Source organism: Stigmatopora nigra, chromosome 20 (genome assembly GCF_051989575.1).
Source record: "Stigmatopora nigra isolate UIUO_SnigA chromosome 20, RoL_Snig_1.1, whole genome shotgun sequence".
In the NCBI taxonomy this organism is placed as follows: domain Eukaryota; kingdom Metazoa; phylum Chordata; class Actinopteri; order Syngnathiformes; family Syngnathidae; genus Stigmatopora; species Stigmatopora nigra.
In genome coordinates this window covers 5,103,158-5,126,890 of record NC_135527.1, presented here as the reverse complement: position 1 = coordinate 5,126,890, position 23,733 = coordinate 5,103,158, and the positions used below count along the sequence as shown (strand labels likewise).

Below are 23,733 nucleotides of genomic sequence, written 5' to 3'. Positions count from 1 at the left end.
CGTGCCAACCTGGAGATGTTCCCACTCACAGACAAACAGCAAAGCAACACTGCTGCACTGTCTGAGGTAATAGGTAAACATTTGAAAAGTCTTGAGGAGAAGTTGTCATTTTATTTCTCTTCAGCCTCCACTGAATGCTTTGACTGGGTTAGGGACCCATACAGCTCGGCATCAGTTGTTCGAAAGGACATGACTTTACAAGAGCAGGAGGAACTAACTGAACTGAGACAGGATCGTGGTTTAAAACTAAGATTTGCTGATCTTCCTTTGGACAGTTTTTGGTTGACTGCTGCCAAGGAGTTCCCCATTCTGGCCAACAAAGCTGTTCTGACATTGCTCCCATTTTCCACAACATATCTGTGTGAGCTGAGCTTTTCAAGCCTAACTGCTATAAAAACTAAAAACAGAGAGAGACTGAGAGCTGTTGAAGAAGAGCTTCGTGTGTGTCTTTCTACTATTCCTGCCAGGATATCGGCTTTGTGTTCATCTAAACAGGCCCAGGTTTCACACTGACTGAGTATAAATAAATTGAGAAATTATATTGTAATTAAATATACTATACAGAGTGTCATTTTGTAAAATCTTTGGTTAGTGGTGTGCCACAAATTTTTCCAATGTAAAAAAATGTGCCGTGGCTCAAAAAAGGTTGAAAAACACTGCTGTAGCCAGATGTGTCCTTGCACACTTAAAACATTGTCATTATCTTATGTTTGCCGGTTCATAACAAATGGCTTATCCTTGAAGACTTGCAACATTGTCGTTATCTTCTATTTGCCAGTTATTAATTGTTAGGTTCATTAATAATTACCTTCGTCCGTAATTATCAATAACTGCAGGCAGACATCTTATTCAATTATTGACATTTAATTAAATAGAAATGGATACAATGGGTAAAGGCCTCCGAAGGGGAGAGTTTCAGCAAGTGTCACCTTACAACTTCCGAACGTCTCCTCGAATAGACGTTTTCGTACGCCTCTTATTGCCATGAATCAAAACAATTTACAGAGTTGTTGATCATTCCATCACGTATGAGCAAAAACAACATCTGGGACTACAATAACAATCAAAGTATTTTACCAATAACAAAAACAGGAGACTAGACCTAACAACATTTAGATTAGAGTAATTATACAACTTACTTGACCTAAGAATCATATAATATAATCATAATCATATAATGGTTACATACAGAAAAATCCGAAATGCACGGTTACATAACGATAACAACATTCTTGTTATTGGCCGAATAGCCCTGGCCTCGTCACCAAGGGCCCACCAAATCTCAAGGACCCAGATTGGTTGGATTGTTTGTATAACCATCCTGGAACAGGCCGTCCAGGTTAAAGAACACTTGGCAATACTCGTGACCTCGCAACACTTTGAAAATAGAAAGAGAATGATTTAAACAAAGAAAGGAATTAATACAGAGAATAGAAAGAGAATGATTTAACAAAGAAATGAATTAATACGACTATTATAATAGCAATACAGAATAAACCCAACATTAATTTATTGGTTACTGTATGAAGTAGAGGAATGAAAGTTGTCTGTCTCGGCACATTTGTGGATGACAGCATTGCCTGTGGTTAACCTGTGCCCAGAATATTCTGTAATCAAACCTTCAAAGTCATTTTTCATCGTCTCCAGCCTGTATTTGGACACCCAACATCTTCCACATCCGAAATTAATGGAACCCGAGAAGGAAGACAGAGTGCTCTTCCTTCAACAGTCATTCACCATCAGTGAAAAGATAATGCTACAACAGCCTAATAAGGTGATAGTTGCCAAACATGAAGTAGTGGTATTTTGTCAGGCAGAATTAAAAAGAACCAGTTTGTGGATCATTGAAAAAATAACTCTTCTCTGATAATTCTGGATTATTTTTTCATCGCTCCCCTGACTGACCTTATAAGTCACTCCGTGCCCTTTTTATGGTCGACTGAGCGCCAGTCTGCATTCGAGAACTGTAAGGCTCTCCTTTGCAGTGCCCCAGTCCTCAGGGCTCCTGATTTTTCTTCACCATTCTCTATTGAAGTCGATGCGAGCGGTCTTGGTGTGGGCGCGGTATTGACCCAGTAGGACCCAGATGGTTTAGTCCATCCCGTTGCGTACTTCTCTAAGAAGTTTAATGCTAGTCAAAAGCGATATTCTACAATTGAACAGGAGATGCTTGCTCTGCTATTAGCGCTCCAATTATTTGATTTTTATGCAGGATCTACTTCAACTCCAATCGAGGTGTACAATCTGGATAAAATGTTTAACCACAATCAGCGGTTGATGCGCTGGGCGCTTGTCTTTCAAAATTATAATTTGAGTATTCATCACATAAGAGGCTCAGAAAATGTTATGGCTGATGCCCTGTCTCGGGTTTAGGAGGAGAGTTGTATCAGGCTTGTATTGGTTGATTGAGGCAGTTTGGTGGTTCAATTTCGTCAACAGGTTGACTCTTGAGGGGGAGGTGTTACGGCTGTCAGCCTGGACACACACTGTGTAATAGGGTGGGTGGTTTCTTTTCATCTGCAGGTACATGGAGCTGTCACTGCACCCCTGTGACAAAGCCCTGCCCAGGCCAACACAGCTGTGACTACTTCCCTATCATCCTATCTCCAATCAAGATTCACTTCTTGTCCTTATTTAAACCCTTTTATTTGTCAGTTCATTCTTGATTCTTGACTTTGACTCAATGGACTGCCTGTGATTGTAAATGCTGAAGCAGTGGAGTCATTTTTTTCTTTAGAAAGCACATTGTTTAGTGTTGAGTAAAGTTTGAATGCCCCAGCTTCACCTGATATTGTGAGTATGTTACTCCTTGTTTAGTCCTTATTTAGTATTTATGTTGACAAAGATTTTGGGGTGTATAGGGGGAACTTGAGATAAGTTGAGACACCCCGGGGTATGCATATAGTTTGTTGCATTTATACACGTAGTTTATTCACCTGTCTAGACTTTTATTACATCAGTTCTGACAGTGGCACCCTTTGGCCTTGTTTCCTGTATTTTGTGGGTGTTCATTTGAACATCTGTCTGGGAGGGTGGTTTTACCGTGTTTGAGGGTGCCACTTTAATGTATTTTGCTTCCCCTATGTTATCCCATAGTCCAGGTTTTGGTGGACTTTGTTGTAAATAAATTATCACTGAACTGGCTACTTGCAGTATTTGTCTGACTCATCCTTGACTGAACCCTTCTGCTGTGGTAGTTGCGATTCCCTGGTATATCTTACCATCAAGGGGAGTCGTAACATGGCTAATCTCCCATATCACCCCATCTTAGATCACAATTCGACAAAATAAGAGGTCATCTGGGAGTTGGACCCGGGACCTCTCGCACTCCAAGCGAGAATCATACCACGAGCCCACCGAGCCAAAGATGCCCATACAATGACACTTTTTTCTCATGCATGAGCACACCAGGCTCGTTGGTCTAGTGGTATGATTCACGCTTTGGGTGCGCGAGGTCCCTGGTCCAATTCCTGGGCGAGCCCTTGCTTTGTCGAATTGTGATCTATTATGGGAGTTGATATGTCACATTTGCCACCTGAGAAAAAAAGTGTCATTGTAGGAAAGCCCCTGGCTCATTGGTCTAGTGTTATGAATCTTGCTAAAGTAGCCATGGGTCCTGGGTCCAACTCCCAGACGGGCTCCTGCTCTGTCAAACTGTGATTTTTGGTTGAGTGATATGGGACATTAGCCATCTGAGAAAAAAAGTGTCATTCAATGGGTACATCTGGCTCGCTGGTCTATTGGTATGGTTCTAGCTGAGGGTGTGAGAGGTCCTGCATTCAACTCCCAGACGAGCCCTTTATTTATCGGGTGATATGTGACATCCGCCATCTGAGAAATAAAGTTTAATTGTGTGGGCACCTCTAGCTCGTTGGTCTAGTGCATGTTTCTTGCTTCAGGTGCGTGAGGTCCCAAGTCTAACTCCTGGATGAGCCTTTGTTTTGTCAAATTGTTATCTATTATGGAAATTTAATATACATCTATGCTCGTCATTTGAATTTGATCCTTAAACAGAAAGTCGGCACTCATGATTGACTTTCCCGGGCCACACAAATTGATGTGGTGGGCCAGATTTGCCCCCTGGGCTGCCACTTTGACACGTGCTCTGCAGGGAAACAAATTCATACGCGATAACATTGTGATGAAACTCTTAACAAAGGCCCACATGCGACTTCACCCGACCAAGTAGAGCAATAATAAGGATTTACTACTCAATGGAGTGGAGGGACCCTTACCAAACCAACACATTGTCACACGGCCAGTTCACGGTCATAACTTTGAATGGTTTGTGAGAGAGTTATGTGACAGTCGTGGCACAACTTCCCGTTTGGACAACATAATGTGAGCAGAAGGCAACTTCCCCTGGCAAGTAAAAAGCGGCTTTTCTCTTTTTTGGCAGTTTTGTCCCAGAGAAAGAAACTCAGTGGTTAAAATATGCCCCGACAAACGCTATTTCGGCCCATTTTTGTTTATTTTGTCTATTTTTTGCAATTTTCTATTTTAACACAAAAGAGTATGTTTTTCCAAGTTTTCTTTTAGGGATTTTTTTCTCAAAAAATGTTTGCTGAATTTCTTCCAACGATTGACTGTCATCCATGATGGCTTCGACACAGAACGAATGTATTTTGTGGATGTTAACAAAGACAGTGATGGGAAACCACGAGGCTCCTAATTACGAACCCTGGACTCGGCTCTCTCACCAGTGGTTATGACATTTTAGTTTAAATGTCAGGGAAGAGCCATTTCCATTTAAAACAGAATATTGGCAGTGGTGGGATTTGAACCCACGCCTCCTGAGAGACTGGAGCCTTAATCCAGCGCCTTAGACCGCTCGGCCACACTACCTTAGGTAAGGAGGAAGAAGGGTTTCACAAACCTATAGCAATCAATCCCAGATCTCAGAGGGTGCAGTGAGACACCCGGCTGACTTGCAGGCAGGCGTGGCCTCAATTCCCAATGGTGCCGGTATGATTGGGAGTGCAAATGTTTTTTGTGCCCTACGGCTGACTGGTGTTGTCTGCCTTTCGCTTGAAGTCTGGTGGGATAGACTCCAGCAACCCCCGCAACTAGGATGTGTAGTATGGAAGATGAATGAATGAAATTGACATTACTGTGGAGTATAGAATGTATTCTTTGTACTTTTATTCAGTATAGTCACTGGGATAGAATTTTGCAGAGCCTAGTGGAAAGTTCCATCAAGACACCTATGGGTTAGGGGCGCGTCATTGTTGGGTCTGAAGTTACAGATCCCCATGTTGGGTCTGAAGTTACAGATCCCCATACTTACCAACCGTGCACAAAGGAAAAACGAGGCATGAGACTGTGTTATATTTTAAAGCAACCGCGCGGCTTCAATAAATCAAAAAATCTTGTTCTTATTCGATTCCAACACTCTGAAAATCCATTGACCACTGAGTTATGGGCCCAGCACGCTTCCGCTGCGCCACTCTGCTTCTTCTCACCTATCATGTGACAAACTGACTCACAAATCTAATCAATCAGACTAATCCAAGCATACATACAGAGGCATGTGACGATTCCCAACTGCTGCCGGAGCTCCTGAGGACCACCAGCACAGGCACCTCGTTCTCGACTGTGGATTGTCTTATCCATGGTGAGTTCATCCATTTTGCAGTTAAAAACTTCCATTTCAATGAAAAACAACAAATAGGAGATGATCGGCGGCGCAATTAACAAAATCAACATACCATGTCAAATTTAAACTGGCAATTTAGCTAATAGCTAATGTTACTTTACAAATCGAGCAGGAAGATTTTTTTCGTTTTACCAGTATGAGATCTTGTGTTTTTTAAAGGTGTTCTTGTGATTGGATGTTCGACCACAGACTGGGCAAGGAAAAAATATTTTTCCTGTGTGTGGATTAGTTCTGTGATGCTTTACATTGACGTGCCAAGTGAACGTTTAACTATAAACTGACAAAGAAAATATGTTTAACCTGCCTGGGTCCTTTCTTGTGATTTTAAGGTGTTTTGGCAACTGAATTTTTGACTAAAGACTGAGCATGATACAGGTTTTTCACCTGTTTGGGTTCTTGTGGATTTTCGATATTATAAAAACAGTTAATCTTACCACATATCAGAAAGGTGTCACAAGCGTACTACCAGTGTGCTTTTTCTCAAATTAAAACTTTCTATTTGTTTTTTATTTGTTTTTTTTCTTTGACCTTTTCTTCATCATACATCTTCCAATGGTGAGTCAGGTGACGTTTAAATCTAGGTTCGTCACCAGTCGTCAAGTCTGGGTCCTTCTTCAATTCCTTTTTCACAGGTTCCGGAAGACCCTCGACAACAGCTGTTCTGAACTAGGTTTCACTCTCAAATATGCCAGATGGATGGCGGCCGGTGCTTTCTATCCAGTTTTTAACACATTGTCCATAGTGCACCGGACCTCCAGCTTAATCGGTGTGTATGGAAACAATCATGAGGTCTTGGGAAGGCATTTTAATTGCCTTAAGTAAGGCGTCCGATACCTGGGTCAATGGAATTTCATGAGGATTTCTAGTAGTTCCTGCCTCTTCTTCTATCATTCATAGCTGATGTTGAGTGCAGGAAGCTGACATAGCCTGTCTCAAGTCACCAAGCGCATAATTCTGTCCACCCATTAAGGCCAAGAATTTCTTGAGCCATGGACTTCCTCCCCTAGCCAGAGGAGGGAGTTGTTCAGTCAATGACGCTACATCTCTAAGAACAAGAGAGTCATATGTATCGCTTTTTGTCAAATTGTGTTGTGTTTTGTTGTCATTCATTTGAAAAAGTAAAAAAAACTTGAGACCATAAAAAATTGCAGGCCCCCTGGGTGAATACCAGGAATCCTGACCACTAGACCATATGGGATATCTCATGGGAAGCAGATCCAGATCATTTAGGAGCAAGAAGCATGGATGATAGACTCAATAAATAACCACATCATTAGCAACAAACATCTACTTTGTAAGAACAGTGAAAGGCTTATGGCGACTAATTGGCATTTTTTTCCGGAATGTGCAGAGGTCCAATATTCCTGAATCCAGACATTTAATTCAAAGGGATTTGTTTCTGGAAATTATAGAAGTTTAAAAGTTTGAACTTTCCCATCCCGGGAGTTGAACCCGGGCCACCTGGGTGAAAACCAGGAATCCTGACCGCTAGACCATATGGGATACGTAATGCAAAGCTGATCCAGATCGAGTAGAAGCATGTAGTTTGGATGATAGACTAATCAAATGACATTGGGACCTCGGTACTTCGCGGTTCATCCATCGCGGCTTCAGAGCTTCCCGTTTTTTTAATGAAAAAATAAATAAATAATGAAAAATATTAAACCAAAATTAGATATTACATTATTTTACAAAATTTGAGAATAAATATTCAATTAGAATTAGTAATTCCATCATTTTACAAATTTTTAAAACAGAAGGAATGCACGTATGCGCAAAGCACCACGGGCATAAATGCAAGCTGATTGGCCAGCTGAATACTCACTGAACTAATCGACTCCCCATTGGCCCATTCATTACAGTAGCCCATGCTTCTCCCGATGCCCATTCTCAGTCCACGCTTATCTTGTGCTATACAGTACGCTTCTCGCCAAGTTAAGTGTAAAAGTTTTGTAAAGCCCTTAGTGATGCCTCCCAAACGCTCTTTAAACAATTAACGAAAAAGTGAGTTTATTGGACAGGTTGAGACCAGGAAATAGCTACGCGAGCGTAGCCTGACAATCTGGTCAAACTGACCACCTTTACACCTCCGCTGAACATGGAAATTTCTGACACGTCTTTACTGTCTCTCTGATGATCTCAGCTTGGCCTCAGAAGACGAGTACTCAACTGCCAACTTCCATTTCTTAACAGCACCTCTTCTCGCTGCCTTTTTCCTGGTTTGTAATGTTTGGATTTAAGAGGCTCAGAATTTAGTGAGCAGGTCATCGACACTGGTCATCTGAACTGCAATCCCAGCGGTGCCTACGAATATTGCACCCTGCATTTTCATACTGCTTGAAACACAGGGAGAAATAATCACAGTAATTAGTTGTTGTCCTCAATCCAACTTTTACTGTAATCCCCAACATGCAATCATTAATAACTTAATCACTTTAGCTTGTCACACCATGAGTCATTTGGCAATCCAAGTTGGTTTGCATTCCTCTTCAATCAGCCGAAATAGCTCAGTTGGGAGAGCGTTAGACTGAAGATCTAAATGTCCCTGGTTCAAGCCCGGGTTTCGGCAGCACGTTGGACTAGGTTAATGTGTCCTGAATCAACTGTTTCCGTGAAAGTCATGAGTAGTTTTGCAGTCAAGTTTTACTCTTGTCACCAACATGGTCTGAATTCGCTTAGATAAGAAATGATGGAGAGTATTCCCCTGATCGACCTTGGTCTTTGTCAGTCCATTGGACTCTCTAAACTAGACCAATATCAGTCAATGCTCCAGTCAATATTGTACTAGTAAGCCATGAGTAAATTTGCAGTCCAAGTTGGTTATTAATCATAATAGTCAGCCAAAGTAGCTCAGATGGGAGAGTGTTAGACTGAGGATGTAACGGTACCTGGTTCAACTCGCGCTTTTGGCAACACATTGGACTTTACAAATCAATTCTAATTCAGGAGGCAGTCAGTTTGAAATTGGCTTCCTTGTAGGCCATGAGTGGATTTGCAGTCAAGTTTGATTCTTGACACCTCCATGACCCAAATTGGCTCAGATAGAGAGTGTTGAAAATTTACGACAATATGCGAGTAATCACGAAGGTTGTTTGGATAGCGATCCCGCTGCATCGGCATCTTCTTAAGCGTCCTTCTAGGTCTGCATTCTGGGGTAAAGGTCCAGTAAACAGTCCTTGGAATGAGGACTCGGTGACTTGTTACGATCGTGAGTTCTCCTCAGACAAATTGAAGACTTCATACAAAAATGGTTAAATACTCATATAATAGGATTACCGAATACTGTCCAACACTAAGGATGAGAACTTCTTTTCTCATATTTAGATGTACTTTTCGATTTTTTTTCACTTTTTTTACCTGTCTTGTTCAGTTTTTTTTTTTTAACTGATACTGCATTTTCTTTTTGTTGAGAACCTGCTCTCAAGTATGTTTATGAAACTAGGATGCAATTAAACACTTGTTGTTGTTAATATTTGAAATAGATGACACAAAGAAAAATGGACTAAATGTAATGAAATTTAGGCCTGCCCATGTTTCGCCGTATTACTTCTGCCTTCATCAGAATGTCAAGGCATTTGCGGGACGTGTTTCAGAAAAATGATTCGTTTTTTTTTTTATCAAATTCCGATTTTGTGAAAATGATGCCAACAAGCCCGATTCCCGATCAATTTCGATTGGATTTTTGATCAGAAGAATATGAAGTGAGAAAATGTAACTTTTACAGAATTGATGATTTTCAAGAATCTTTTTTTCATAATAATGGTAACACTTGGCAGTCGGGTAGGTTGCTTCCATGAAATATGGACTCATGCCTGTAGCAGAGAATGGTTTCGATCCATTGACCTCTGGGTTATGGGCCCAGCACGCTTCCGCTGCGCCACTCTGCTTCTTCTCTCATGTCATGTCCTCAGAAGACGAGTACTCAACTGCCAACTTCCATTTCTTAACAGCACCTCTCATCACTGCCTTCTTCCTGGTTTGTAATGTTTGGATTTAGCTGGCTCAGAATTTAGTGAGCAGGTCATCAACACTGGTCATCTGAACTGCAATCCCAGCGGTGCCTACGAATATTGCACCCTGCATTTTCATACTGCTTGAAACACAGGGAGAAATAATCACAGTAATTAGTTGTTGTCCTCAATCCAACTTTTACTGTAATCCCCAACATGCAATCATTAATAACTTAATCACTTTAGCTTGTCACACCATGAGTCATTTTGCAATCCAAGTTGGTTGCATTTCTCATCTATCAGCCGAAATAGCTCAGTTGGGAGAGCGTTAAACTGAAGATCTAAAGGTCCCTGGTTCAAGCCCGGGTTTCGGCAGCGCGTTGGACTAGGCAAAAGTGTCCTAAATCGACTGTTTCCTTATAAGTCATGAGTAGTTTTGCAGTCAAGTTTTACTCTTGTCACCAACATGGTCTGAATTTGCTCAGATAAGAAATGATGGAGAGCATTCCCCTGATCGACCTTGGTCTTCGTCAGTCCTTTGGACTCTCTAAACTAGACCAATATCAGTAAATGCTCCAGTTTCAATATTGTACTAGTAAGCCATGAGTAAATTTGCAGTCCAAGTTGGTTGGTAATCATAAAGATCAGCCAAAGTAGCTCAGATGGGAGAGTGTTAGACTGAGGATGTAACGGTACCTGTTTGAACTCCGGCTTTAGGCAACACATTGGACTTTACAAACCAAGCCTAATTCAGTAGGCAGTCAGTTTGAAATTGGCTTCCTTGTAAGCCATGAGTGGTTTTGCAGTCAAGTTTGATTCTTGTCACCTCCATGACCAAAATTGGCTCAGATAGAGAATGTTGAAAATTTACGACAATATGCGAGTAATCACAAAGGTTGAGCGGATAGCGATCCTGCTGCATCAGCATCTTCTTAAGTGCTCTAGGTCTGCATTCTAGGGTAAAGGTCCAGAAACTAGTCCTTGGAATGAGGACTTGGTGACTGGTTACAACCCCGAGTTCTCTTTGGACAATTTGAAGAATGATTTAATACAACAATGATTAAATACACACATATAAAATAGTATTACAGAATAAACCCAACAATAAGAATTTCTTTTCTCATATTTAGATGTAATTTTCGATTGTTTTCACTTTTTTTTACCTGTCTTTTTCATTTGTTTTTTAACTGATACTGCATTTTCTTTTTGGTGAGAACATGCTCTCAAATATGTGTATGAAACTAGAATGCAATTAAATACTTGTTGTTGTTAATATTTGAAATAGATGACAAAAAGAAAAAAGAAATGAAATAAAAAGGAATTTTCCTATTTGACTATTTTCTGTTCCTTTTTCACAATGATTTTTAGGCCTGGCCATTTTTTACTGTATTACTTCCGCCTTCATCAAAATGTCAAGGCATTTGCGGGACGTGTTTCAGAAAAATGATTAGTTTTTTGTCAGATTCCGATCTTGTGAAAATCATGCGATCAGGTCGGATTCCCGATCAATTTCTATCGGAATTTTGATCAGAAGAATATGAAGTGAGAAAAGGTAACTTTAGCAGAATCAATGATTTTCAAGAACATTTTTTTTACAGCAATGTAACACTTGGAAGTGGGCTAGTTTGCTTCTACAAAAAAGAACTGTTGTCAGTAGCAGAGAATGGTTTCAATCCATTGACGTCTGGGTTATGGGCGCAGCACGCTCCCGCTGCTCCACTCTGCTTCTTCCACCTTCCAGCATCAAATCGAAGCACACATACTGAGGAATCGTGGGTTTTCTCACCTGCTGACGTAGCTCCTGTGGACCACCAGCACAAGAACCTCGGTCTCAGCCGTCATGAGTTAGTCCTGCTATTCACAGAGTCATCCATCATGCATTTAAAAATTTCCATTCCAATCAAAAACTCGGTACGAGACATTCGGCGCCAGGATTTACAAAACAATATACCATGTTGAATTTAAGCTAATATTACCGCACAGATGAGTCATTAACTTATCGTGGTGGTGAAGTTTGTGTGTCCCGGTGGTGGGGTTAATCAGCCCCAGTGATCTTTGGAGCAATGTTGTCCGGGGCCTTGTAGCCCTGGTAGGCTTACCCATAGCCAACTGGTCTGTTGTGAGGCATTAGACAAAGAATGGCTCAGAGGACCTCTTATGCTGAGCAACATTATTGGACGAAATCTTCCCTCGCCCGGATGCAGCTAGGAAAAAGCCTGAGCGTGAGGTTGAGAAATACCGGCTCGACATAGTTTGGCTCTGGAGTTGCCCGCGGGACGAAAGGGTCGCATCCCTCCATCTTCGGGTGAGGGGACGGCACCTGGTTGTTGTTTGTGTGCATGCACAAAACAGAAGTTCAGAGTTCCTACTCCTTTTGGAGTCATTGGAGGGGGTGCTGGAGAGTGCTCTTTAGGGGGACTCACTTGTTCTGATGGGCGACTTCAATGTTGATGTGAGATCTGGAGGGGGTGATTGGGAAGAACGCCCCCCCCCCCCCCCCGATTGAAACCCGAGTAGTTTTCTATTGTTGGATTTCTGCGCTCGTAGTGGATTGACAATAATGAACACCATGTTCAAGCATAAGGGTGTCCATATGTGCATTTGGCACCAGGACACCCGCATGTCTTGGATACTCGGGTATAGAGAGGGATGGAGCTCTCAACCAATCACAACCTGGTGGTGGGTTTGCTCAGATGCCAGTGCAGTCCGGTAGACTTAAACATTTCGATCCCCTTTTTGAAGGACATTCAATTTCCACTCGCCGCTCCCCACTCGACCTCATCCGTTCAAGCTCTCCGCTCGACCTCGCCCGTCCATCCCCGCATCTCCATGCCGATTGGCCCAACAGTCGCACCCGAGCCAATGCCAGCACATTGCTGTTCATCTCATTTAGGCAGAGCATGGTGCTGTAAATGCCAAAGTCGTGGGTTAGACCGCTCAACAGGCACGGCCTCTCTAGAACACAGTTGTCAAAGAGGCAGCCCGGGGAACAAATCTGGCCTTCTGCATCATTTTGTACCGTTTGACACCCTTGCCCTAGAGTAAGTTAAGATTGCCTACAATGATTCATTTTGCCGTAACGTAACAGTTTAGCGAGCTGACATTTGCAATTACGGTCATCACACTAAAATCATGGTCATTTTGCACATGGCTGATTAGCTCAGTTGGTCACAGTGGTGCTAATAATGCTAAGGCCGTGGGTTTGACTTCCGCAAGGGCCATGACCTCTCCAAAGTTAGATAAAACTATCTTGTCCAACTACTTTTGCCGTAACATCAGTGGTTAGCTAGTTGACGTGTTGCATTTGCGTTATCATTCAAATACCTGAATTTTGAAGAACATGGCCTGTTAACTCAGTAGGTCAGAGTGTGGTGCTAATAATGCCAAAGTCGTGGGTTCAACCCCCACACGGGCCATAACCATTTTGATGTTTCCTCAGTTTCTGTGATCTGGTAATTTCTCTGCTCCACAAGGAAGGAGATGCCACTCTGGATGTGAATCATCTCAGTGAGGGAATACTAGCTTGGTTCGTTCCCACCACATTTCTGCTCTTCCGAAATTGTTTTGAAATAAAATTTGTCTTCATACTCAAGCGGGCAGAACAGTGTTTCTCAACTTTGCTTAGACTCCAATGAGGAAGCCTGTAGAAAATCACAATATGGTTACTCTTAATAGTTGTCACAAGTGCAAAAATCTCTAACTAAAAATCTAAAAACTCTTAAGTTCGAATCAACAAAATGCAGTACCAGAGTTGTTTATCTGTCAGGTAAGGTGACTGAGCTACCTTGCTAATGCTAGTCGGCTAACATTTTGAACCTTAGCTTTTCATAATAATTGCTAGCAAGCACGAATACAAGATGAGACACAATTGGTATATGTTCTATCAATATTACAACATCACAAAATATTTATAGATGAGGATTGTGGTCACATTTTTCACCCATTCATGGGTATGTTTAGTGGTATAAATCTTGCTAAGTGTGCCTAGGGTCTTTCTTAATCAACATTTTCCAATAGTCAGACATAAATTAAAATTTAGGTACATATCTATCCATTGTAGTTTCTCTTTTCGGTCTAATCGTTTATTTTAGAAATCTGTAAGAAGGTTTGTTCTCAATTAATATAAAATGTTCTCAACTAATATAAAATGTTCCTTATGGTTTATGGCATTGCTCCTCGAGCAATAATCTTTCCAATCAATATTGGATGCTTTCCATTTCGTCTGATCGCGTCAATAATCTTATCTTACCTCTCTCCTCAAACGTTTCAACTGAGAGAACTTCCTTACAGTGCAAAGGTGGATCTGCATCCTCCTTTTCAGCTATTTTCATGTCTGCTGTTTGGTCAGCAACACTTGTACGGACGTTCTCATTTTGGGTTGCTTGTGCGTCTTCTCCATGTTTCCTGTTGAGAAGCACAGTCTCCTTCTGCTAACCCAAATTCAATGCATTTCTTTAAAGTTTTTCTTTTACGCAGATAGCCAGGTTAGTTGAATCATCCAGCTCCAACCGTGTAGTGAATAATGGCGTTTTGTATGCTCTACTAAATAGGCTCTCCATATTTTGTTGTCCGGATGACCTCGTTATGTAGGCGCAAAGATTTCATAATGAAATACGGAACCTTTTGTCAATTCAGTCAATTAATCTGTTAACACAATTTGGATGCCATTATCACTATAAATCAATGGTGATTTGGAATTTCATATCGTGTTTTAGTCACTGTCTTAGTTTTTTTTTCTCAGTGCTCCCAAATTCTGCATAGCAGATTTATTCCTCCACTTCAAGTTCGCCATTTGGAGTACTGCTTTTTTCATTAAAAATGTCATTTGACAAAATATGTTTCCATAATTTGTTGTTGCCATCCCTGAAAAGGGCTTATTGGCAGTTTCGGAAATCAATTCCAATTTGCTAAATCCTTTTCCACCTTGATATCTAACAGATTGATTATATCTTGGTGGATGGCCAATCAAAAACACAAAAAGACAAACAACCATTCACGCTCACACTCATTCATAATCAGACATCAGTGGTCTGCAATTTTTGTCACTAGTGGAGAGCGCCATCCCCAGTCTGGGGCTTCTTGGCAGCTAACCACCTTTTGCTGTCCTATCAGCACTAATCATTCTCAAAAGAACTAGGTTAAATGCATTTGGTTGCCATCAATTATTTGATGCTAATGCAATCCGTGATATTTTAATAGTCATTAACATGACTCACGCTAAAGCATATTTGATCTAGTGTTGGAAAAAAACAATGAATCATGTTTCGTGCACTAAACATATTCATCTTATTCCATCCTATAGAAATTGTGCTTATCCTAAATTAATTATTTTATCTAAACTTGTCGGGTACAATTTACCTAATAATTCGGATCAATGCCATTTCTGCATTGTTTTCTTCTCATATGATATCATTAATAATTTGGATGAATGCCATTTCTGCATTGTCTTCATTTAATAATTTGGATTATTCTTAATACTTAAATCTAAATCACAAATCACTCTCATATTGCTAAATTAGCTATGAGGATAGCTAAATTGCGCTAGCGGAATTCCTATTGAATTCCTATCCGCTCCAAGTAGGCAGTTATATTTAAAATAAGAGACATTTTCTGGGCTCACTATTACCACAATTAAAATTTAGGAAAAATAACCTTTTTAACATTTCAGGAATTTCCTAATATAAATTTCAGTGTTTAATAAAGGACCCATAATTTGTCACTAATATATCATAATATTATCAACTATCTGTCTCTCTCTCTCTCTCTCTCTCTCTCTCTCTCTCTCTCTCTCTCTCTCTCTCTCTCTCTCTCTCTCTCTCTCTCTCTCCCCAGCTCTCTGTCTCTATCCACATCACAGTCTTTCACCCTGTCAACTTTCTCTGTCTCTCTCTTTGTCAACTCTCTTTCTCTGCCTGTCTCTTTCAGTCCCCCACCCCTCCCTGTTTGTGCAGGGGGTGGTTGATTTGAGCTGGTTGGGGCTCTCGCTCTCTATTTCCCCACCGTGTGGTGCTTTAAGAGCATTGTGCAGTTTATTGAGGGGGCGACCCCCCTCTCTTTGCCTAGGGCGTGGTTGAGTTGGTGCTACCCCCGTTTCGCTGCGTCAGGGGAGATTTAACTGGTGGAGGATGAGCATTTGAGCTACACTCTTCTTTGTTTTGTGGCTCCACTTTGATCGGCCATCTTCTCCCTGCCATGTGCTCATCCTTTCGTCTACCCCCCCCCCCCCCTCGCATCTCTTCTTTTGTTCTATATATATATATATATATCTCTATCTCTCTCTCTATCTCTCTCTCTATCTCTCTCTATCTCTCTCTCTATCTCTCTCTCTATCCCTCTCTCTATCTCTCTCTCTATCTCTCTCTCTATCTCTATCTCTCTCTATCTCTCTCTCTATTTCTCTCTATCTCTCTCTCTATCTCTCTCTCTATCCCTCTCTCTATCTCTCTCTCTATCTCTCTCTCTATCTCTATCTCTCTCTCTATCTCTCTCTATCTCTCTCTCTATCTCTCTCTCTATCTCTCTCTCTCTCTCTATCTCTCACTCTATCTCTCTCTCTATCTCTATCTCTCTCTCTATCTCTCTCTCTCTCTCTCTCTCTCTCTCTCTCTCTCTCTCTCTCTCTCTCTCTCTCTCTCTCTCTCTCTCTCTCTCTCTCTCTCTCTTTATCTCTCTCTCTATCTCTCTCTATCTCTCTCTATCTCTCTCTCTATCTCTCTCTATATCTCTCTCTATATATCTCTCTATATATCTCTCTATATCTCTCTCTCTATATCTCTATATATATCTCTCTATATATCTCTCTTTCTCTCTCTCTCAATCTCTCTCTCTCTCTCTCTCTCTCTCTCTCTCTCTCTCTCTCTCTCTCTATATATATATATATATATATATATATATATATATATATATATATATATATATATATATATATATATATATATATATATATATATATATATATATATATATATATATATATATATATATATATATATATATATATATATATATATATATATATATATATATATATATATATATATATATATATACTTAATATGAAGATTACTTTTATTGAGCGCTCTTTTACTCATCAGGTGCTGTGTTTTTGGAAGGTTTCCCTTATTTTTAACAATCTCCAAAAATCTTTTACGAGGGATTCTTTCACCCCCTAGTCTAAACCGCATCACCAGTTTTCCTTACGAACGTCACCTATGGCCGAAGTGTACATTCGCCGCATTTCTTGTGTATTCCCTTTTTTTTTGAAAAACATACTCCCCAACGATATGCAAATATTTCCCATTTATGGAACGTTTTTCTTCGATTTCTTCACGAGAGGAAAAATGGGATTTTCACCAGCCTTGTTATACTTTGATTTTAAACAGCTCTACCGTCTCTTGTGCGTGCATCCTCTTTCTGGCCGGGTTCCTTCTTCAAACGGGCCGCGATCGACCGAAAAATGCCCTCTCTTTCAAAGTAAGAGTAGCTGACGTCAGAAATTTTAGCTTTCAGTCCACCGCGGTCCGAAAAATTCAGAAATGAATTCCCAGGTTTTTCGGCACCAGAAAAAGTCGGGTATAAAACCATATACATTCAATACTTTCGGATCAGAGGAGGCACACGCTGAGTCGGCTTGATGAGATTTTCAAAGACTTCAGATGAAGGAGGGGTCAGAGTAGCCAGCGCTGGGAGATGTGTCCATCCCCCAGCCTGACCAGTTCACATCCCTACTTATCCCCAACAGTTGAGCTAGTTTTATTAACAAAGGGTCATGTGACTGAGGTACAAACTTAAGGTGGGAAGAGGTGAACAAAGAAATGGGCGTGTCTTGGTATATGACGCGCCCCTAACCGATAGGTGTCATGATGTAACTTTCCAGTAGGCTCTGCAAAATACTATCCTAGTGACTATACTGAATAAAAGTATAAAGAATAGATTCTATACTCCACAGTAATGTCAATTTCATTCATTCATCTTCCATACTACACATCCTAGCAAGTTTTGCGGGGGTTGCTGGAGTCTATCCCACCAGACTTCAAGCAAAAGGCAGACAACACCAGTCAGCCGTAGGGCACAAACAACCATTTGCACTCCCAATCATACCGGCACCATTGGGAATTGAGGCCACGCCTGCCTGCAAGTCAGCCGGGTGTCCCACTGCACCCACAGAGATCTGGGATTGATTGCTGTAGGTTTGTGGAAACCTACTACAGATTTACCTAAGGTAGTGTGGCCGAGCGGTCTAAGGCGCTGGATTAAGGCTCCAGTCTCTCAAGAGGCGTGGGTTCAAATCCCACCACTGCCAATATTCTGATTTAAAAGGAAATGCCTCTTTCCTGACATTTAAACAAAAATGTCAAAACCACTGGTGAGAGAGCAGAGTCCCGCGTTCATAAATAGGAGCCTTGTGGATTCCCATCACTGTCTTTGTTAACATCCACAAAATTCATTCGTTCATTTTTGAAGCCATCATGGAAGACAGTCAATCGTTGGAAGAAATTCAGCAAACATTTTTTCAGAAAAAAAACACCAAAAGAAAATTTGGAAAAACATACTCTTTTGTGTAAAATTAGAAAATTGCATAAAATAGACAAAATAAACAAAAATGGGCCGAAATAGCGTTTGTCGGGGAATATTTTAACCACTGAGTTTCTTTCTCTGCCAAAAAAGAGAAAAGCGGCTTTTTACTTGCCAGAGAAAGTACAAGCTTACTCCTTGTTGTTGCCTTCTGCTCACATTGTGAGTTTTGCCATGACTGTTACATAACTCTCTCACAAACCAATCAAAGTTATGACCGTGAACTGGCCGCGTGACAATGTGTTGGTTTGGTAAGGGTCCCTCCACTCCATTGAGTAGTAAATCCTTATTATTGCTCTACTTGGTCGGGTGAAGTCGCATGTGGGCCTTTGTTAAGAGTTTCATCACAATGTCATCGCGTATGAATTTGTTTCCCTGCAGAGCACATGTGTCAAAGTGGCGGCCCGGGGGGCAAATTTAGCCCACCACATCAATTTGTGTGGCCTGGGAAAGTCAATCATGAGTGCCGACTTTCTGATTAATGATCAAATTCAAATGAAGAGTATAGATGTATATTAAATTTCCATAATAGATAACAATTTGACAAAACAAAGGCTCATCCAGGAGTTAGACTTGGGACCTCACGCACCTTAAGCAAGAAACATACACTAGACCAACGAGCTAGAGGTGCCCACACAATTAAACTTTTTTTTTCAGATGGCGGATGTCACATATCACCCGATAAATCAAGGGCTCGTCTGGGAGTTGAATCCAGGACCTCTCACACCCTCAGCTAGAACCATACCAATAGACCAGCGAGCCAGATGTACCCATTGAATGACACTTTTTTTCTCAGATGGCTAATGTCCCATATCACCCCACCAAAAATCACAGTTTGACAAAGCAGGAGCCCGACTGGGAGTTGGACCCAGGACCCATGGCAACCTGAGCAAGATTCATACCACTAGACCAATGAGCCAGGGGCTTTCCTGCTACGACACTTTTTTTCTCAGGTGGCAACTGTGACATATCAGCCCCCATAATACATCACAATTCAACAAAGCACGGGCCCATCCGGGAATTGGACCTGGGACCTCTCGCACCCAAAGCGAGAATCATACCACGAGACCAACGAGCCTGGTGTGCCCATCACTGGGAAAAAAGTGTAATTGTATGGGCATCCGTGGCTCGTTGGTCTAGTGGTATTATTCTCTCTTTAAGTGTGAGAGGTCCCGGGTCCATCTCCCAGATGACCTATGATGGGGTGATATGGGAGATTAGCCATGTTACGACTCCCCTTGATGGTAAGATATACCAGGGAGTCGCAACTACCACAGCAGAAGGGTTCAGTCAAGGATGAGTCAGACAAATACTGCAAGTAGCCTTCAGTGATAATTTATTTACAACAAAGTCTACCAAAACCTGGACTACAGGATAACATAGGGGAAGCAAAAGATATTAAAGTGGCACCCTCAAACACGGTAAAACCACCCTCCCAGACAGTTGTTCAAATGAACACCCACAAAATACAGGAAACAAGGCCGAAGGGTGCCACTGTCAGAACTGATGTAATCAAAGTCTAGACAGGGGAATAAACTACGTGTATAAATGCAACAAACTATATGCATACCCCGGGGTGTCTAAACTTATCTCAAGACCCCCTATACACCCCAAAATCTTTGTCAACATTAATACTAAATATAACAAGGAGTAACGTACTCACAATATCAGGTGAAGCTGGGGCCTTCAAACTTTACTCAACACTAAACAATGTGCTTTCTAAAGAAAAAAAAAGACTCCACTGCCTCAGCATTTAAAATCACAGGCAGCCCATTGAGTCAAAGTCAAGAATCGAGAATGAACTGACAAATAAAGGGGTTTATATCAGGACAAGAAGTGAATCTTGATTGGAGATAGGATGATAGGGAAGTAGTCACAGCTGTGTTGGCCTGGGCAGGGCTTTGTCACAGGGGTGCAGCCACAGCTCCATGTACCTGCAGATGAAAAGAAACCACAGACCCTATTACACAGTGTGTGTCCAGGCTGACAGCCGTAACACCTCCCCCCTCAAGAGTCAACCTGTTGACGAAATTGAACCACCAAACTGCCTCAATCAACCAATACAAGCCTGATACAACTCTCCTCCTAAACCCGAGACAGGGCATCAGCCATAACATTTTGTGAGCCTCTTTTGTGATGAATACTCAAATTATAAATTTGAAGGACAAGCGCCCAGCGCATCAACCGCTGATTGTGGTTAAACATTTTATCCAGATTGTACACCTCGATTGGAGTTGAAGTAGATCCTACATAAACATCAAATAATTGGAGCGCTAATAGCAGAGCAAGCGTCTCCTGTTCAATTGTAGAATATCACTTTTGACTAGCATTAAACTTCTTAGAGAAGTACGCAACGGGGTGGACTGAACCATCTGGGTCCTGCTGGGTCAATACCGCGCCCACACCAAGACCGCTCGCATCGACTTCAATAGAGAATGGTGAAGAAAAATCAGGAGCCCTGAGGCCTTGGGCACTGCAAAGGAGAGCCTTACAGTTCTCGAATGCAGACTGGCGCTCAGTCGACCTTAAAAATGGCACGGAGTGACTTATCAGGTCAGTCAGGGGAGCGGAGACAGACGAGAAATTTTGGCAGAAACCCCAGTGGTAACCTGTCATGCCTAAAATTATTCGTAGTTCTCGCCTGTTGGTAGGAGGTGGAAAAGCCTGGATAGCAGCCACTTTTCACTGCAAGGGACGGATCTTGCCACCACCCACCACCTTACCCGAATATGTAACCTTGACTTTTCCAAATTCAAATTTTGCCAAGTTCAGAGTGAGAGAGGCATCAACCAATCGTTGGAAGAAAGTTTGCAGCAAATATCCCGACAAGAAATGTGTCCCTTGATCTGTCTGCACAATCCGTGGAAGACCAAAAGTAGAGAAAAACTTGATCAGGGCCTTCACTACAGATGGGGATGTAATATTTTGCAACAGAATGGCTTTGGGATAGCGCGTGGCCATACACATAACAGTCAGCAAGTATTGGTTGCCAGATTTGGTTTGTGGAAGGGGACCAACACAATCTACTAGAATGTGTTCAAAGGGTTCCCCCATGATGGGTATTGGACGTAAAGGAGCATTTGGGTGCCACCGATTAGTCAATTTAGTCATCATTGCCTGGGGGCCCACGGGAGCGGGTGAGTGGGCCTCCGTCAAGACAGACACCGATAATGGCCCCATGGGGAGTACAGGGCATCCCATGGGACCCACCCATACACCATCCCCTTGTTTTACAGCCCTCGCATGTGCCCACACAGTCCGTTCCTCTGGAGAGGCCGACTGCTGAGCCTGCAGAACCACACCCACAAACAAACTCTCATGCACAGTCTCGGAGTCAAGGGCAGTGGCCAATAGAACCAGATTAGAAGGATTATCTACTACGTATCCAGCGATTGACTTTGCTAACTGGTCAGCCGCATGGTTCCAAGAACCTTCTGAAAACAGTCTTGATAGATTAAGTCATCGTCTGTGTCATAAAATAACGTACAATGAAAATAATCCATGGGCAAATGGTAAAGTCGGATTGAGTCAATGAATGATTTCCACAGGTAATAAACAGACAACAGTCCCCCAGTGGCCGGAGCTTCAGGCTCAAGACGTGACCAATAGACTGTTGCTACCTCTGATTCTTGTTGCAAAGGACACATCAACAATTGTCCATGAGTTCATACTGGTTGTGAACACGGAATCTTTGTGCCATTTGGTAAAGTCACTGTGAGGCCATCCGGCCCACATAGGATGGTAGCTCCAATAGATATCAACAAGTCTCTTCCCATCAAGTTCACAGGCGTTCAGGGTGAATGAACGTAGGAATGGTAGATTCTGTTTCAGGTGGGGGATTTCAGTACAGAGAGGTCAGGTAATAGGCAATTGGGATTTGTTTCCGGAAAGTATAGAGGTACAATATTTCTGAGTCCAGACATTTAATTCAAAGTTTCCCACACCAGGAGTCAAACCTGGGCCTTTTGTGTGAAAAGCAGGATTACTGACCACTAGACCATATGGGATATTTCATAGGATCCTGATCCAGATCAAGTAGAAGTATGAAGCTTTGATGATAGACTCATTAAAATACCACATCATTAGCAACAGACATCTACTCGGTTAGAAGTGGGAAAGGCTTGTGGAAAACAGTGATTTGTTTCTGGAAATTATAGTAGTTCAATAGTTCTCAATCCATCCACATAGTATGAGGTTTCCCATAACGGGAGTCAAACCCGGGCCACCTGGGTGAAAACCTGGAATCCTTACCGCTAGACCTTAAGGGATATACCATGGGCTGCTGATCCAGATCAAGAAGAAGTAAGAAGTTTGGATGATGAACTTATGAAATTACATTGGGACCTCGCTACTTCGCGGTTCCACCATCGCGGCTTCAGAGCTTCGCATTTTTTTTAAATGAAAAAAATAAATAAATAATGAAAAATATTAAATTGAAATTAAAAATTACATTATTTTACAAAATAATAGTAATTGCATCATTTTACAAGATTTTAAGACACAAAGAATGCACGTATGCGCAAATCATCACAGGCATAAACGCAAGCTGATTGGCCAGCTGAATACGAACTGAATACTTGACCTCCCATTGGCCCATTCACTACAGTAGCTCAAGCTTCTGCCGATGCCCATTCTCAGTCCACGCTTATCTTTTGCTATACAGTACGCTTCTCGCCAAGTAAAGTGTGAAAGTGTGAATGTTTCTTACGCGCAAAAAATCAGCAGAAGATCATCCATCCGGACTACTATGTTAGCTAATTGTGTTAGTTAATTGTAGTGTTGGCTTGTTTTTCAAAGCTGAATAACGATAATTGGTTGTTCGTCAGTAAATTGTTTGGAAGAACAGTGTTCTAGACCCTTAATTGTCATTGTAAACAGACAACATATTTTACAGTTTTTTACTATACTGTATTTGATTTGTTTGGATGCATCAACATGGCACCTGCATTCTGATGTAGAATTAAACACCTGAATGAACAGCATATAGTTTGTTGGTGCTTTTGTGCACGTGGATACGCTTTTTTAAGCATTTTTGAAGGGGCGCCGCTACCTCGCGGATTTTCAGTTTTCGCAGGTGGTCTCGGTCCCCATTAACTGTGATAACCGAGGTTCAACTGTATTACGTTAATCCATTTTTTAACCTATGAAAATATACGCGACAATATTAATTTAGAATGTCATAGGCAATTTCACATTGAAAATGTTTCTTTTTTTCCAAATCACAACAAAACAATTTAGGAACACAGTACTTAGAAGCATAACCCCCAAGTTCAGAGATTTAGCAGCAGAAATCTTAAATCATAAAACAAAGACAATTGCACATATGTCAAGCAATAAATATAGGCCCCTTTTCATAATCAAAATGCTAATGATGAATTTATTCTACAATACAGATTCTGACATGAATTTTATCAGGCTAACTAAACAGGATAGATGATATCTATATATTTAAACAACTGCAAACATTGTGCGGCGTACGTTTGTAACGTTTATAGAAAGTTTTAATGTGGGAAGATGTACAGGGGTAGTATGCTTGTGACAGCTTTCTGACAT

The 23,733-nt window shown here is 41.5% G+C and overlaps 7 non-coding genes across 7 annotated transcripts; 4 read left to right on the top strand and 3 right to left on the bottom strand.

Annotated features, from left to right (window-relative positions):
* Window positions 1-4,763: 4,763 nt before the first annotated feature.
* On the bottom strand, window positions 4,764-4,845 carry trnal-aag (transfer RNA leucine (anticodon AAG)). The gene has a single exon. It is a non-coding gene; the product is annotated as a tRNA-Leu (tRNA).
* A 2,242-nt stretch (window positions 4,846-7,087) lies between these two features.
* Window positions 7,088-7,159, bottom strand: trnae-uuc (transfer RNA glutamic acid (anticodon UUC)). Its single transcript has one exon. It is a non-coding gene; the product is annotated as a tRNA-Glu (tRNA).
* Window positions 7,160-8,152: 993 nt separating this feature from the next.
* trnaf-gaa (transfer RNA phenylalanine (anticodon GAA)) lies at window positions 8,153-8,225 on the top strand. Its single transcript has one exon. It is a non-coding gene; the product is annotated as a tRNA-Phe (tRNA).
* Window positions 8,226-9,471: 1,246 nt separating this feature from the next.
* On the bottom strand, window positions 9,472-9,543 carry trnam-cau (transfer RNA methionine (anticodon CAU)). Its single transcript has one exon. It is a non-coding gene; the product is annotated as a tRNA-Met (tRNA).
* Window positions 9,544-9,908: 365 nt separating this feature from the next.
* On the top strand, window positions 9,909-9,981 carry trnaf-gaa (transfer RNA phenylalanine (anticodon GAA)). Its single transcript has one exon. It is a non-coding gene; the product is annotated as a tRNA-Phe (tRNA).
* A 2,967-nt stretch (window positions 9,982-12,948) lies between these two features.
* On the top strand, window positions 12,949-13,022 carry trnai-aau (transfer RNA isoleucine (anticodon AAU)). The gene has a single exon. It is a non-coding gene; the product is annotated as a tRNA-Ile (tRNA).
* Window positions 13,023-17,826: 4,804 nt separating this feature from the next.
* trnal-aag (transfer RNA leucine (anticodon AAG)) lies at window positions 17,827-17,908 on the top strand. The gene has a single exon. It is a non-coding gene; the product is annotated as a tRNA-Leu (tRNA).
* The last annotated feature ends 5,825 nt before the right edge of the window (window positions 17,909-23,733 follow it).